Source organism: Myiozetetes cayanensis, unplaced genomic scaffold (assembly GCF_022539395.1).
Source record: "Myiozetetes cayanensis isolate MyiCay16 unplaced genomic scaffold, myiCay2020 scf21, whole genome shotgun sequence".
In the NCBI taxonomy this organism is placed as follows: domain Eukaryota; kingdom Metazoa; phylum Chordata; class Aves; order Passeriformes; family Tyrannidae; genus Myiozetetes; species Myiozetetes cayanensis.
Window position 1 is genome coordinate 7,184,369 of NW_026087423.1, and position 16,876 is coordinate 7,201,244.

The following is a 16,876-nucleotide window of genomic DNA, read 5'->3' on the forward strand; positions in this document are numbered from 1 at the left end:
CTCCCAGCAGAATGAAAAATGGCATTTAAAGTTTTTAGAAAAGCCAACCCTGGCAGCCTGTGTGGTCCTGCCCGGCGGTGCCCCTTCGGGGAGCTCTGGGAAGGAATCTGTGATGATGATAAATGCAGGCAGGGTGATTTTTTTTTTTCCTTTTCCCCCACATCATTTTATAGGAAATACATGTTGGAAATGAAATTGAAATGAAAATGAATAAATATTTCATAGAATACAATTACCGTGGCTCAGGACCAAGACAACTGCAGCAGCTCCTGCTGCACACAGTGCGTGAGCAATTCAGCGGCAACGAATTGCTCTCTCGGCTTTTAATCTGCTTTTTTGTAACACAAATAATCGCCCAGCCCCCAGCAGGGAGGTGCCCCTGGAGAGAGCTGGGGTGAGGGGCTGGATCTGGGCATTGCCCATCACTCCGGGGGCACCCCGGGTGCAGACTGACTTTGCCACACAATTTAAAAACAAAAAACAAAAACAAACCCAAATTCAATTCTTTGCCATAAAAGTGAGAAAAGGTGAAAAACCAGCAGGGAACAGCATGGAAGAGCTCAGCTTCAGTAAAAGGTGACTTAATGTCCTCTCTCTCCCTCCACTTCCTGGCTTCATGGGATGGTGACAAACATCACTGCTCTGTGCCTGGGCACTGGGACACGGTGATTTCCAGCCACCACCAGTCAATGGGGAAGAAAAAGGGCTTTTTCTGGAGCGCAGTGGGAAGCAGAGGATTTATGAGAAGCGATTTGGTGGCAAGAGTTGGTTTTGTTTGTTTGCTTTGGCAGCCAGGGCGGTGTGGGACCCTGGGCTGTGACAGAGCTGGGTCTGGGCCGCGTGCAAGAGCAACATCCCAAGGGTCCCTGCTGGGAGATCCAAATCGCCCTGGCTCCAGGGAGACACAGGCCAGTGTCACCTATGGATGCCCAAAGCAAGGCTGGCTGGCACACTTCAGTCCCCAAAGAGCATCCTCCTCCCTCTCCCCCGAGACCCACAGGGGACACTCGGTGCTGTCTCGCACGTTCTCTCCATCCTCCCCATCCGTGGCCCGGAAATCCAAGGAGAACCACAGAACCCCCCTTATTCCCCACGGGCCCCCCGAACCAGGCCCCCCCGTGTCTCCCCCCCCGTGGGGGTTTGATGCCGGCGGCGGCAGCGCGTCGCCGGTGGCGAGAGACGGGCGGGAGCGCGGGGCCGCGGCGGCGCTTTGAACAGGAATTACAGGGAAAACTCAACAAAATGGCACAGCCGCGGCAGCGTCGTGTTCTCCCAAAGCAGGAATAAAACAGACGCGCAGACGGTACTTTGCAAACAATTTAATTTGCCTGATGCTTTGATATAGATGAGGATGCGGCGAGGCGGGCACGCGCGGAGATGAAACGCGCTGTCGGATGCGGGGGGGGGCTGTGCCGTGTGAGATGTGCCAGAGCACCGTGTGAGATGTGCCAGAGCACGGTGAGAGCTGTGCCGGTGGGAGGCGTGCTGGTGTGATGTGTTGGTGCCCGGTATGAGGTGTGCTGCTGCTGGCACGAAGTGACTCTGCCCATCTCTGGCCTGACCCTTGGAGCTGACACCAGGGTGACCCCAAGCTCTTGCAGGACCGGGGCTGCACTGTGAGCACCACGTGCTGGGGAGTCCACTCTGGTGCCTCTGAGGGATACACTCAGTGCCACCCAGCCCTTCCCAACACCCACTCTGGGCTGGGGCTGTGGGAAACCTCCATCCCCCGTGTGACACCTCTGCCAGTGCCGGGGTGACTCCAAGCCCTTGTAGGACCAGGGCTGCACCATAAGCATCACGTGCTGGTGCCAGGACCCCTCTCTGGTACCACCTGAGGACACTCTTGGTGTCACTCAGTCCTGCCTGATGCCCACGCTGGCCTGGGGTCTGTGGGAAACTTCCACGCCAGGGCCAAAGCTGCAGTGATCCCAAGCACTTCTAGGACTGGGGCTGCGCTATGAGCACCATGTGTCGGTGCTGGGACACCACTCCAGTGCCTTTCAGGGACACCCTCCATGCCACCCAGCCCTGCCCAGTGCTGGGCTGGGGCTGTGGGAAACCTCCACCCCCGGCAGCTAAAGAGACAGGGCTGGGAGCGCGTGAGGAGCGCGGCTGTCAGATGTGGGGCACGCTGAAATATTAATGGAACTAACATTTCAATTACCTTTTATCTGTACAGGCTCAGGCTGCGGCGAGGGGGTTGGGGCGGCCCCCCCCGCGCGCTGTCACCCAGACATTCATGCTGTGCTGGTTCTTTTTATTGGTTTTCATCACTTTTGACATTGCCAACAATGAACCTTGAAGTAAATTTTCAGTAGTGACTGTGTCAGTGGAAAACCGTCTCCCTGTCATTTTTCTAAATTAGGCAATGATTCGAGTCCTTGGGGCTGGGGAGGGAGGAGGAGTGATGGGGCTGAGGAGGAGGAAGGGATGGCTGTGGGGAGCCTCCTCCTGACCCTCCCCCAGCCCAAATCTCAAGACCCCGTTCCCGGTGGGACAAGAGGGCCATTGCATCCCCCAGACACCCCTCACCTCCCTCCTGATGCTGCAAAACCTGCCCTGAGCCGTTCCCAGATGTGCCCCAGCACCAGATGTACCCTGAGCAGTGGCCAGATGTGCCCCGGTGCCAGATGTGCCCCAGTGGCAGGGCCTGCAGAAGAGCCACGGTCCAACCACCCACTCTGGCACCTGTAACCCCCATCCTCACTGTTCCAGCAGAATCCAGCCATCAGTGACCCACACAGGTTGGCACTGCCACCCCCATGCAATGCCCCTTGGGATGCACAGCTGCTCCCTGAGCCAGGGCTGGCTCCTGGCTCTCAGAATTTCCTTGGGTGTTTGCTGGTCCTACGACCTCTCTATCCCCACTGATCCCCATCCCACACATCTCAGCGATGCCAGGATCATCCTTCCAGCGTGGCAGAGCTGCTCCAGCTGCCACGCACGGTGCTGGCACGTGGGCACACCTCTGCTGCACCGGGGCCCCTCCTTGCCCCTGGGGGAGCCTGAGCAGAACTTTAATTTTAATGTTCATTGAGCATGTAAAGGGAAAAAAAAAAATCAATTTAATAACCTCTCTTCACAAACAGTGCCTGGAGGCTGCTCGGCACACGCGGCTCCGAGAACTTCACAAAGTCTTTTGTGCTGTTATTTATTGTGGGGATTAAACGGAGCCGTGAGCGGGAGCAGCTCCACCATCCCCTGCGTGGAGCTGGGAGTGCTCCAGCCCCACGCTGCTGGAATGAGGCCCTGAAACCAAGAGGGCATGGAGATGTGCAAACACATATCCCCAGGAAAAACTCCTGCACTGGCTTTTTCCAAAGGGATATTCTCCTCCACCACCCGCTCCCTGAGAGCATCTTCAGGGGGCCCTGAGAATGTGATGGGAATGATGGCTCTGCTGGACACCCAGGGAAGAATTTATTGTTGAACTTGACCTTATTTGTCGGAGAAATCGTTCAGCAAACTTATCTCAGTGCTGGAGCCACGATGCTGTGTTGGGAGAAGCACTTTGCTTCCCAACACACATCCTGGGAGCCGTGGTGGAGTGATGGGTGCCAGCCCCCTCCCTGCAGAGCTGGCCCCACCTGCACTGTAACAACTGTTTGCCATCAGCTTTTGATTGCAACCTTCTTATCTCCACATTTCGGCATCGTTACAAATCCCAACGTTATTCAAATTGCATCAATTATTCAATTCCTGCTGCTGGGAGGGTGATGGGAAGGCAGCATGTCACTGAGCAGCACCCACCCTGCATCCTTGGAGGGATTGCTGATCCCAGTACCCACATGGCCCCTTTGGAGGTATTTCTGATCCCCAGGGGATCCATTTGATCCTGTTAAGCTGTGCCTTTGGATCCTGTGGAACCAGCAAACCACTCCAAAACTTCTTAAAAGTTTGTTTCCAGGGACAATTTGTGGTGGGAATTTGAATAAACTTCCTATTGATTTTGATGGCTATTTTTCCAGCAATCTTTCCAGCCCAGGACTACCTGGTCCAGGGTCGAGTCTGGGGACACTGGCAATGTCCTTACAGGGGTTGTGGGCACTGCCAGCTCTTTTCATGGGGTGATGGGTGCTGGTGGATGAGATCTCTATGTGAAGGGGAGATAAATCCCATTTCTAGGGGGGGCTAAACAAGGAGGCCCAGCCCTCCTTGCTGCCGTGCCCACGGAGTCCCAGCAGTGGCTTCTCAGGGGGCTGGAATGGGGCTGAGCCCACTGCAGCCTTCCCTGGGGAGAGGAACAGCCCCAGTTCTCCATGAAGCCTCTCAGCCTCCCCTCCTTCTCCATTCTCAGGGCTGAGATTCCTGATGGGATTGAGAAGGAATAGGTGGGAATACCCTGGGAGCTGCCAGCTCTGGCTCTCATCCACTGAGGCCGAAATGTTCCCTTGGTGCTCCAGCCTGAGCCGATCACCTGCTGCTGCTCCACACACCTCCCGGTTTGTTTTATTCTCCTGGAGGAAACCAGGGGCAGGTTTTGCCCGAGATCTGCAATATTGGTTCTTTCCCACTGGGAAATTGTATAAAATTCCAGAGAAGCGACGCAGTCGGCGCCGGCAGCCGCAGACCCAGAGCTGCTCAGAAATTGCCTCAGTTAAATGAAATCGAAATAAACTCAGGGACGTGGGTGACATGCAAAGGTGGGTGATGGCACATGAGTCTTCACCAACCCCCTCCCACCCTTCTTCATCCCCATCCCACCACTCAAGATCCCAGGAATCCTGACCCTGCTCCTGCTATCCCTGAGTCACCACCTGCCCTCAAAGAGGGGCCCAGATTTCTTTGCTTTTGGTGAATTTTTCGAGGCTGAAGTATGATTAACACATCAAAAGGCTGTTTTGCTTTGCTTAACAATATTATCTGCTTAACTGCTCTGTTAATTGAATCACGGCAGCGTTTGTTTGTGCAGGGGGGGTCACCCCAACATGTCTATTTTATTTTGATGACTCTTGTGTCCTATTAGTGTTTTTTAGCACTGATTCTGTCTCCCAGCAGGACTGGGCAGGGAAAGCAGGATGGATATGAGGCAATCCCAGTGTTTTAGCTATGAAATCCTGGCTCCTGGGTTTGCTCAGGCAGGGAGAATGGGTCTGGCACACAGGGCAGGGATGGGACCCCCGGGGCAGGCAGAGTCATCCCTGCAGAGCCATCCCTCCTGTGCTGCAAGTGCCAGGTGAGTGCTCCGGCCTCAGGTGCCTTCAATGTCCTGAGAATCCCAGTGCTCTGGGCATTCCTGGGGATCCCACTGCTGTGGGTATCCCTGAACATCCCCCTGAGTGCTACCGGTCCCTTCAGTCCAGGGAGATCAAGGGATGCATTTCAGCCCCTGTGCCAAGTGCTAACATCCCTCTTGCCCTCACAGCTGGTAAGATCCCTCTGCAGGTCTGGAAGCAGGGCCAAGCACACAGGTCACCCCTGGGAATGTGCTGGTTGGGGTCCCACAGGGATGACTGGAGGGGGGTGTGAGCGCCCTATAACCCCCATTCATGTCCCAGTTTCCCAGTCCCTCCATCTCAGTATGGAAACTAGGAAACTCAATCAGATTGGGAAAACAGCCCTGGGAGTCCTCCCAAAGCACCCACTGACATTTCCCCCACTGTGGGCGCTGCAGCGGGGCCTCTGAGACCCCCCTCGAGCCCCCCCGGCTCGTTCTCCCCCTGCTCTCCCAAGGCTCCTACGCCTGAACTGAACGAAATCAGATTAAGGGCAGCAGACAAAGCCCCGTGCAGGAATAAACACGGTGGGAGAGGGTCAGGGCTGCTGGGAAGTGGGAAGAACCCCAGGAATGGGGTGGCCACAGAGGGAGCGGGGGCGGTTCAGCCCCGTGTCCCCCACAGGGTCATCCCCGTCCCACGCTGGGTGGGATGGGGACACAAGGACACGGCACAGATGGAGACAGCACCTTCCTGGGTGGATAAGCCTTTCCAGGAGGGTTTCCAGGCACTCCTGCCAAGGGGAGAAGATGAAGGGATATCGCAAGAGTGATGGAGACGGGGACACATGAGGGCAGCTGGGGACACTGTCTGGGGCCAGTGGCCAGTGAGCAGGATCACATCCTCACGGCTCGGCCCGGCCGCTGCCGACCGGGGGCTTTATCCTTCTCACTGCAACCCGTGTCCTTTTATTTCTGCTCCGGTTTTCCTCCAGCCTCTGGCATTCCAGCCGGGCTGGGCTCGGGACAGGCTGGGCCGTGCTGAGAGTGGAGGAGACGGATTGCTGGAGAATCCAGACAGCAAATAATCTGGCTCTGAAAAGAGCTGCTGATGCCTCATTAACAACTTTGAAAAGCATCCGGTGAAAAAGCCTCTGCCCTTGTGTTGGGGGTTTTCTGCTCATTCCTCCTCTTGTCCTTGATTAATAAGGACATTTGCATGTAAATTGGCTCCCTGCATCCTTCCCAGAGGTGCTGGCTCGGATCTGTCCCCACCTGAAGCTCCCCAGTCTGCACCCACCGCCCTGGAAGGTCTGAGTGCCCGCGGCACGGCATGGCATTGTCCAGGATGGCACATGGAGCCGGGACACAAATGTCTCCTTTGCTCTGCAGTAATTGGCTTGAGTCACCAATGTCTGCAGGGCTGGGACACAAGGCAAGGACATGGAGCAGGGACATGGGACCGGGACAGGGAGGTGGGACACAGGGCACCCTGGGGAAACTGCCAGCTCAGTGGTGCCCAGGGTCCCTCGTGCTGCTGCCCATGAGCAGTTCTGTGCCTCGGCTCTGCTGTGGATAGTACAAAGGCTTTTCCAGTTGTTTGAACACGTTCCTTCTCCCGCCCGCGCTCCCCCGGGACAGCATTTTCCAAAACAAATGCATTTGCTGAATGCATATGGAGAAGTGCCTCTCGTCGGGCGATCCGTCTGCCTGTTTGATGTCTGTTCCCACATCGTGTCACTTTAAAAGGTAACATTTTGTTAATGGAAAACATTGCCTGGCTCTTCCATCTCCTCTCTCCCAGCCTCCTCCGATTCAGGACAGGGCAGGGGACGGGACATGTGCCACCAGCGCTGCCATTTTCTGACAAGTGTGAGGAGGAGGAGAAGGGGGAAGCACAACCCTGACCTTGGGTCGCACAGGGAGCTGTGCCCAGCCCCCCAGCCATGGCAGGAGAGGGGGACAGTGGGGGCTCCTAGGTGACAGGGGTGTCACCTGCACCCTCCCACCAGGTACAGCCACAGCACCCACGGCAGCGGGCTGCTCCTCCAGGGTCCGACAGAGCTGTAGGGGTCCCACACTGGTTGCTCCCTGCCAGGGCACAGCCAGACTCCATCTCCACCCTGACCCAGCCTTGGGGTCCCCATTTTCCCCAGGCAACACGCTCAGCTGCCAAAAAGGCAAAGCCAAGTCTAGGAGGGGACAGGGAGCCACCAACTCTGTGACAGCAGTGACAACAGGCACTGGAGACAGTTAAACAGCCCCAAACTCGCAGGAGAAGGGGGGTATTTTTAGCTGGGCACAGTGTGCCACCGCCACTGCCGTCACTATCAGTGCCTGCCATCCCCTTGGCGATGGAGAGAGCCGGGCCTGGCGCCGGGGATGGGTGGCCGTGTGCCAGCGCCGCCGCCGCTCGGGTGACGCTGATCTTCCAAACACGGCGTGCAGGGGAGGGAGACGCTCCCCCAGCACAACGAATTCCCCAGCCCCCGCTAATCAGCAGCCAGTGCTTAATTGGCACATTTCTGCCTGGCTGGGGTCTCTGCCAAGGAGGGAGCCTCGGTGCTCCCGGCAGCCGTGGCCTTCCGTGCCCTCGGCCGAGACAGGGGCAGCACGGGGACAGAGCGGCTGAGGGCTCTGGGGCCACCCATACGTCTGGCCTTGACCGCATCACTTGGCCTCGGACGGGTCCTGTGCCAGTGCCACCGCCCTGTCCCCCACACCAGCCGTGCCCTGGCACGGTGACACCGAGGAGCCGGCGGGGCCTGCAGGGCCGCGGGTGCCGAGCGCAGGGGTGACGCCGGCGAGAGCCCCCGTTTGTGTCGTTCCCAACCTGCCACCGCGAATCAAAGGATCTGCCACGCACGCCACAGCCCTTTCTTCTCATATCACTCACACCACTTCCACGCTGCATTGTGACAATGGGGTGTAATTAAGGTGTCAGCATATCATTTAGCCTTTTCAATATAAAACCAGGAGACAGGCTGGGAAATCTGTAGTCTTCTTTAATGAGGAATGCAGGGGGAAAATAGGAGAAGTGGAGGTAGTGGCTTGGCGAGGGTGGGACAAAAGGCACCTCAGTGGTGTGGGGCTATGGAGGACACAGGGCACTGGGCCATGGGCACATGTGTTCCACTGGGACCACACCATCCTGGAGGGAGAGGAGACCCTGCTGAGGCCAGGCACTCCCAAGGCTTTGGGACTATCCCTGGGGGGACTGCAGGAGCCACCAACACCCAGAAAAAGGGACTGGCAGTGCCGTACAGGGCGTTCCAGGTAGTTCCCACTTGGAAGTTGAGCTCTAATGCTGCTCCCACCCCTAGGGACTCTTGTGGAGCTGGGTGGGCCATACAACCAGCTCATGGTATAAACGGTGTGACAAGGGGCAGAGCCACATGTGCCATGACATCACACTGGTGCCAGAGCAGCACCAGGTTTGATCAGTGCTGGGTCCACCATGGTGTCGTTGGTTTGCATAACAGCCTCACTGATATTTTTCCCAGCTCCCAGCATTCACTACATTGGGACACCGAGCAGTATCACCCCAAAAGCAGGGTGTCTCCATTCCCCCACACCGTCCAGTGGGCACCACAGCACACCAGGGGCCAGCTGCAATCCAGAGGGCAGCCAGCGAGTTCAACACCATCAATAATCCCTGATGGCTACAGAAAGCATTTTCCCGAGGAATAAATTCTTGCTGCATCAAAAGAAAGCTACAAATCAATGCGGGAATCACTCATTCCGAACGCTGGGAACTCGTCTCGCTACAGTGGGAAGCATTAGATGGGAACGGAGGGGACACTGAGCTGGGTCTGGGATCATCAGTCCCCTCTATAAACTGGGACCAAAACTAGTGAAGGGGTGAAGCAGGAGTGGGGTGATCCACCCTGCTGTCCGTGCTCACCCTGCTGCTGTGCCAGCTCTCAGAGCCGTGTGCTGGAGGCCACGGCTGCAAACTCCTGGTCCTGCTGGCAACTGGAGCTGGAGGTGGGTAGGGAATTGCTGTTGGGACTTATTTTTCTTGTATAACCATCCCCGTCAACTTTTCCGTGCGGCACATCCCCGTTCCCGGCCGGCGGTTCAAAGCCGCAGCGTGGTCCCGGCACAGCCTCCCGCCTCCATCCCGGCCTTTGTCTGCGCCGGCTCCGCTCTCAGGGCACTTTGGGAGAGATGGATGTGTGGCCCCGCCGAGGCAGACGTGTTCCAGGCGAGATCCTGGGAAGAGGTTTCCTTAGCAACAATAATGAAGTGTGAGCCAGAGAAAAGCTCTCCTGGCTCCACTCCCTCCTCCGGGGACTCCCGGCAGGTTTGGGTACCCCGGGAGGAGAAGAGCATTCCAAGCGTCCGGGATGAGTGTCAGAGTGGGAGTGGAGCTGCTCTGCATCCTGGCATCAGGATTAGCCGGGAGAGGGGAATCTGGATGCCAGTGCCACGTGTGCCAGGAAGCCAAACCACATGTGGGCAATGACCACAGCACTGCTCGAGCATCCCTGTGGCCATGGAGCAGCCTCAGCTCCCAGATCTCCAAACCACCTCTGCTCAGGAGGATGGAAATGTACCATGGGAGCAGCTCCCACAGTCCATCTCAGGTGGGAAACCCTGAAATGTGACCCCATCCCTGGCAATGCCAGGTGGCACAACCTGCCCAGCAGCTCCTGGTGGGAAGTGGCATGTGGAGCATCCCTCTGGTTTCAGGGGCTCGGAGCAGTCCCAGTCGCAGGCACAGGACACTTGGCTGTGGTGGTGGGTGCTAGGTGGTTCCCAGTGGGAATGGTGGTGGACTGGATGCTCCCCTCCACAGCCTGGCAGTGGCTGGTGCCACCTCTAATTGCTAGTCCAAGTTTTTAATTACCTCATTTGCATTGGAGTGTTTCCCTTTCACCCCTTCTTGAATGGAATTGCAGGTGAGGCACGTGCTGGCAGGGTGGGAGGGCCTGGAGGGGCAAATCCCCCTTGGAGCTGGCAGGTTTAATGGGGCTCAGGCAGCAGCTGCTGCATCCCAGTATTTATTGTTGCAGGGAAGTCAGTCAGTACGTCACTAGTGCTCTGCTCCCTCCCCTCCTTACACAGCCCCACTTTGCGGGGGCATAACCAACCCAATTGGGATCTTGCTCCATTTGGCATCGCTGGGGTGGGGTCCATCCTCTGGGAAACATCTGCTGGAGCAAGAGACAGGGGCGGCTCTGCCGGGACAGCCCCTGCCCATGCCCTGGGTCGGGTGGGAGTCCCTGGATCCTGTGGGAACTCCCTCCCCTGGGTTGTATCCGTTCTCCAGCCTCAGTGTGGAGCCGTGGCAATGCCCCCTCCTCCCGGCCCCGTCAGCTCTCCGGGCGATGGCACTGTGCCTCGAATCACAATTACAGTAAATAAATCCTATTAGAAGGACTTTTACTACCGCATGCTCCTCATTACAATATGCCCAAACCCCCGGCTCCTGGGATCGCCCTCGTAATGAGGCCGGGATGGATGGATGCGGGAAAATTAGCGCCGATACAAGTTAATTTGTTTTTATTAGTGCGGCGCTGGCAGAGGGGATGGGGTGGGTGGGTGCCACCCCACTGGAGCGGCACAGGGATGGGGACCCTCCCTTGGGAGAAGGTCTGTGGGCTGGATCACTGTGTGTCATTGTCCCCTCGACCACCGCCTGGCTGCCCTTGGCCTTGGGGACGTCCCTGTCCCTGTCCCACGCCGGGGTGGGACAGGCAGATGGTGGCGAGGAACCGCATACTGGACGAGGTCATATCTCATTAATAAAGGCTAATTAAGAGGAAATCATCAAAAAGAGGGGCTGGAGTTTTCCACATAACCCACGCCGATGCTGCTGGTAATTAACTCGGGGCTGTGACAGCTCCTGTGGCCAGTGTGGCACCAGGGGGTCACTGCGACAGCCCTGTCCCCATCCCCTGCCCTACGGCCACCCAGTGTCCCCTCGTGCCCCCCACAGCACCGACAGCTGCACCTGAGGGAACAGCTGGGCCTTCCTCGGGCTTGGAAAATATAGATCACACCGTTAATAATACATACATTTATTAAAATTAAACCACCGGCAGATATTACATCCAGCGGCACTGAATTATGGATAGACCTCAGCCCAACCTTTGTTTTTAATTAAAAAGCCCCTTTCAGTAATTCCATTAAAGCAGCAGCTTATGTTTTCCTTCTCTTCCCCCCTTTCAAGCACACGATCCGGCAGCATTCGGGTTGCGCTGATGAAACGTCTTTGAAGTTTCATGAATTGCTGATGTAATTGAATAAAAATAATATTAAGGGGAGAGAGAGGGAGGGGAGAGAGAGAGAGACTTTTCTCTAAACCTAAATCCTAATGAAATCACCTTACTGCGCCGGGCGGAGTGACAGCGAGCCGCTGGATTTGTGCATATTCCCGTAATCCTAAACCCATTAGCCAGGAGGCTCCGTGCAAACCACATGTTGCGGATTACAGCCGGAAAAAAGGCTCCAACAAACCCCCAAACCTCCCTTTAATTGCTGTAGGGAGGCCCGGAGACGCAGGACCCCCTGAGGGCGGGAGGTGAAGTGAGTGTGTCGGGGCTCAGAGCCCTCAGAGCCCCCATTGACAGCAGCTCATTAGTGCTTTTTTCAGGGAATTAAGGTGGAGACCTTTCCAATTATTTTGCTGTGTCCTGTTATTAATGGAAATACGAATTTTTGCCTTCCCTCGCCTGCTGATGGAAGATCCCTGGGGAGGGATGTCCAGCTGGAGGGGACACTAGGGATGAGCTCTGGTGGTTGTGCTGGGAAGGAGGCCACAATCTCTGGGACTGGGAAGAGAAGGAAGGTGTTCCTATCCATGGGAGGGAGAGCAACCTGGCCTTGTGGAAGGTGTCCCGGCCCATGGCAGGAGCTGCGACCAGAAGATCCTTTTAGGTCCCTCCCAACCCAAACTGTTCCAGGACTCCACGATTCCATGACGAAGTTGCCTTTCCTTTCTTCTCTCTCTCCTAATTCCTTCCTTCCCAATTTAAGCTCCTCTCCAGGATAATGCAATAAAGACATGAAGCACCTAATTTTCGGTGGGGGACAACAGACGCGACGGTGTATTTACCCAGTCAAACCATTATGAAATCCTACAATTAAGGCTTCAATCAGATAAATGCAATTACATAATACGATCTTATACGATATAATTAAAAACATCTGCAATCAAACCGAAGCCGATGGTACAGTAATCCTTAATCAGAAATTACCCAGCTCCAGCAGAGAGGCTCCAACCCGGAATCTGTCGGGACATGGTGGTGGCATTGCGGTCCCCCTCTGGCACAGTCCCATGGCAGGATGATGGTGGCCATGGGTGACCACGGGGAGCTGATGGGAGCTCTGGGCCAGCCCACCTGATCCCAGCTTTGCCGTGTCACAAAACCCATGCCCACCTCCTCCAGGACACCAGCTCAGCAGCACTGTGGGCACACAGAGGTTGTGCCACACACAAGGGGTTCGCTGGGGGTCCCTCCAACCCTACAAGGGGTCTCAGGCTGGCAGCTCCATGCCTGCAAAGTGACTGGGAATTCTCCCTGGGAACAGGAATGGGAATCACTGGATGCTTTTTCTTGCACTGGCCATGCCTGGTGCTAGGACAGGCTGAGCTGTGCTGGGAGTGATGCGGGTCCAGGGCTGAGTGCCCGGCCCTGGCACGGCCCCGCGTGTGCCGGCTGGCACCAAATGAAGACAAATGGGCTGGTGACACATCCACATCCATTAATGGCAGCGCCGTGCTGGGAGCGCTGGAGACGCGCCGGCACTGCCAGGAGCAGCAGCAGCCCTGGGTCCAGCACCCCATCTGGGGGGGTCCAGGGGTGACAGGGGGCTCAGAGGGGCCAGCACAGCTTCCAAACCCCCGTCTTGGCTCTGCTCAGAGCCAGGGCCTGTCCCAGGCTGTTGGCAAGGGAAGGAGCTGGATGGGGTCCAGCGCTGGCAGCACGGCCCTGCCACAGGTCCCCCATCGCTCCGAGCCCCTCACCCTCTGCAGCCCTAGCTCCTGCCCTCTGCCCTGAGCTCTCACAAGGATTGTTTGGAGGTGCAGACACGACCCTCCTTTGTATGTGCTGACCCATCTCTCGTGGGGCTCAGGCATCCCAGGACAGCACGTGGCACTTCCCAGAGTGCAGCACCAGCCCCTGGAAGCGATATCCAGTCGATGTGGTGTCTGTGCCTCAGTTGTCTGGGGGGTGGTCAGGAAGAGCCACGGGGTGAGGCTGGAGCACCGACCCTGCCAACCTTTTCCACCCCCTGACCTTTCCCCAGCCCCTCTTGGAAATGCCACAGAGCTCCTCTCCCGGACGGATTAAATGTCAAGGAAGGTGGATTGAATATTTCCAGCCGCTGCATCGGGTGCTGCGGGTGGGTCTTCCAGCGCTGTGAGCAGCTCCAGAGGGAGCAGGGGCTGCGATCCAGCCTGTCCCCATCCCTGTCCCCATTCCCACCCTCATTCCCGTGCCACCCCAGCGCAGGGCTGAGCCGGCCGGGACGATCCGCGCTCGGCTGCCTGCGAGCGTTTAAGCAGAATTGAGTGTGTGTTCAGGCACTTTCAAACACAAGTAATCTTCATCTTGGAGACGGGAAGTGAAATATGTTATTGCCAGGCGCAGTAAATTACCCGTGCCAGCCCTGCCGTATAAAGCATCGCCGGCGCCGGCCAGCGCAGTCACTCACCCGCGCGGGGCCTCCACCACCCCCATCCATTACGGAACAAATGGCTGCTGGTCAGCACGGACCAGGTGCTGGGGCTTGTGTGGCCACTCCAGCACCAGCTCCCACCCCAGCACCACGCAGGCAGGACCTGGTGTTGGAGGACGGATTCACCCTAGAAAGCACCAGAAGGTCAGCAGGAGCTGGGGACGGACCAGCAGCGGCACCGCCACCAGCTCCTCCGAGCAGCACATGCTGCTGGCTGGTTCCTCTCCTGCTCCTGGGAACATCCCCAGTGGGGTCCCACATCGGGGTGTCCTTGTCATCGTGCGTGTGCTGCTCCATCAGGGCAGACCAGCTGCCGCAGCTGAGTCAGTGGAAGTGCCTGCGGAAGGCAGGAGGCAACCGCACAACTCCCACTCCTTTATTTTCCTGGGAAAGACCTCCGGAAAGCCAAGCCCGAGCCTGTAAAATAAATAAAATAAATTCCTGCAACTTTAACAATCATTGTGTTGGATTTGGGAGATGTTATTCCTCGTGACAGACAAGGGCAATTATCTGCTATCCGCCAGCAGTTTTAGCCTAATTTCATTACTGCTGTGCAATTCTTCCCGAGCCGCCAGTCTATCACTGTCTCCCAGAAAGGATTAGCCGGCACTTTCTTCATCTTCAAATGAATTTTAGCTGTCATGCCCTTGATGAATAGAAGAGGGAGGACGGTGAGCCCACGCCGGCGAGCGTGGCAGCCCGGCTGCGCCACAACGCTGGCACCGGCGCTCACCACGAGCATCACCCGTGCCAGGCACATCAGAGCCACCAGGACCAGGCAGCCGGGATGTGCCCTGGGATTTCCTGCTGTGCAAGATGAACTAGCCACAGGGTTTTCTTGGAGAGCACACTGGAGGAGGGCAGGGCTCTGAGCCGGAGCCCGGGCGCAGCCTTTCTGCCAGCATCCAGGAGGGATTAAAATGACAGCATCTGTAATACAAGGAAATAATGAACACGCCGTCCTTCTCCCTCTCCGGGAGATGCTTATCTGTCAGCGTGGGCCACTGAGGGATAGAGAAAAGCAATTTAAACTTCAGAGATGAAGCTGCAGAGGATGCTGCAGGGAGAGATGTCCAGGCGATGGTGTCCCGTGGGGATCCGCCACGGTCCCGGAGCCAATGACAGAACTGGTGCTTTGCTGTCCTGGCCAAGCTGGAATAAGGCACAGGGAGCCCAGATCGATGGCCCCGTGCCCTCATGCTGGAGCCCCATGGCCTCAGGCGGTGCCACGAGAGGCTCAGGTTGGACATCAGGAGGAATTTCTTCATGGAAATGGTTGTTAAACATTGTAAGGGGTTGCCCAGGGAGGTGGTGGAGTCCCCACCCTTGGAGGTGTCCAAGGAATGACTGGACATGGCACACAGTGCTCTGGTCTGGTTGACAAGGTGGGGATGAGATACAAGTTTGATTGATGGTCTTGGACGTCTTTTCCAACCTAAACAATCCCAGAATTCTGAGAAATAACGGGGTAAACCCTGGAGCCCAACAGCATGGAGAACTCAGTTGTGTCCCAGGACAGATGGAGCAGGTCCAGGGACAATCCAGGGTCCCCCCTGGATGTGGGAACATCACTTGCATTAACGGGAACTCCGGAGCCGGTGCCAGCAGAGGGGCTCCATTATTTTTGTAAACATTAATTCCCACATGGTGCATCGTCCTGGTGGAATATTTTAGCACCTTTAATGCAATTTCCTGCTCCCTCTGAAATATCATTTTAATAGAACCAGCCGCACCGTGTACCTGCTCCCTAATAAACCTCTGCGACTTTAATGAACTAAATAGCAAATTACTTTTTTATTCAAGAATGAAATTTCATCATATTCATAATTCATATTTTATTTCAGACATCTGCTGCTGATTACATTACATTTAACTAAAATTAGATGATGCTCAGAATGTAATTAAGCCCCTGCCAAATTCTCTGGCCCACCAATACCAGGCTCGCTCAGCGGGGGCCGCTTGGAACCTAATATGTAATTAGGAGCTATTTTCTAGCTGTTTTTAAAGTCTGAAAATTAGCTGCCTTTATTAATCACACAGACAAATATAAAGCAGAGCCAACGCTTGCTGAAATTTCTAAAAAGGATTTTTTTTTAATTATACACCACATAGCGCTGAGACTCATTTTGAATGTTGATTTGTTGTGCACTGACATTTTGACAACTAGTTCTCAATTTGTCTGTCGTAGTTAGGCAACAACAAAGCAGACGGTAATACTTAACTTTCAAAACCTTCAGCGTGCAGGGAGGGGAGAGGGGTGGGGGACGGGCTCCCCTCAGATCTCTGTGTGTCGGTGCTGAGCCCTGGGAATAGGTGAACCCCAAAATCCCCAGGGAGAGGTGGCAGAGGGGACAGGGAGCCCGTCTGCAGCGGGAGATAAGGATCTACACAAATTGCCCTTGAAATGGCTCTGATGGGGGTCTCGACTTGCCCTGGGGGCACCCCCAGCCCCAGGAGGACCCCCAGACACCCCGAGCCCTCCAGGCTCCCTGTGCAGAGCCCAGGACATGACCCTGAGCCCTTCCAGCCTTCCGGGGGTCCCCTGGTTCCACTCCCCCACCCTGACCCCAGAAGGGGCCCTGGGAGTGTCAGGGAGCCCTGAGGGTCCCCAGCAGCCCCCCACCCCTCCGTGGCTGCGCGCTGACATTTCCTCTCTCTCCCTGACCCTGTTTCTGCTCTCTCTGTGCTCTCCAATAATGTCACTGCCTCCTCAGCATCTATTCACCGGAGCAGAAAGAAGCCACTGCTGACATGGAGTGAAAACAAACAATAATAATACCATCTGTGCCTGGCAGGGGCCAGGCAGGGAGCAGTGGGGTCCCAGGTCGGGGGAGATGTGCTGAGGGGCACAGGAGCCCTCTCGGGTGGTGGGAGACGCTCCAGGGACAAGATTGCCCTGTGCACTGGCTGCGAAGGAAAAGGAAGATTTTGAAAGGTATTTTTACACAAAATGTTTTCCTTTTAGCTGCCAAGAAACACCAGTGACCCCCAGCTCTCAAGGGGCCCCCACACTTGCCCACAGCAGCC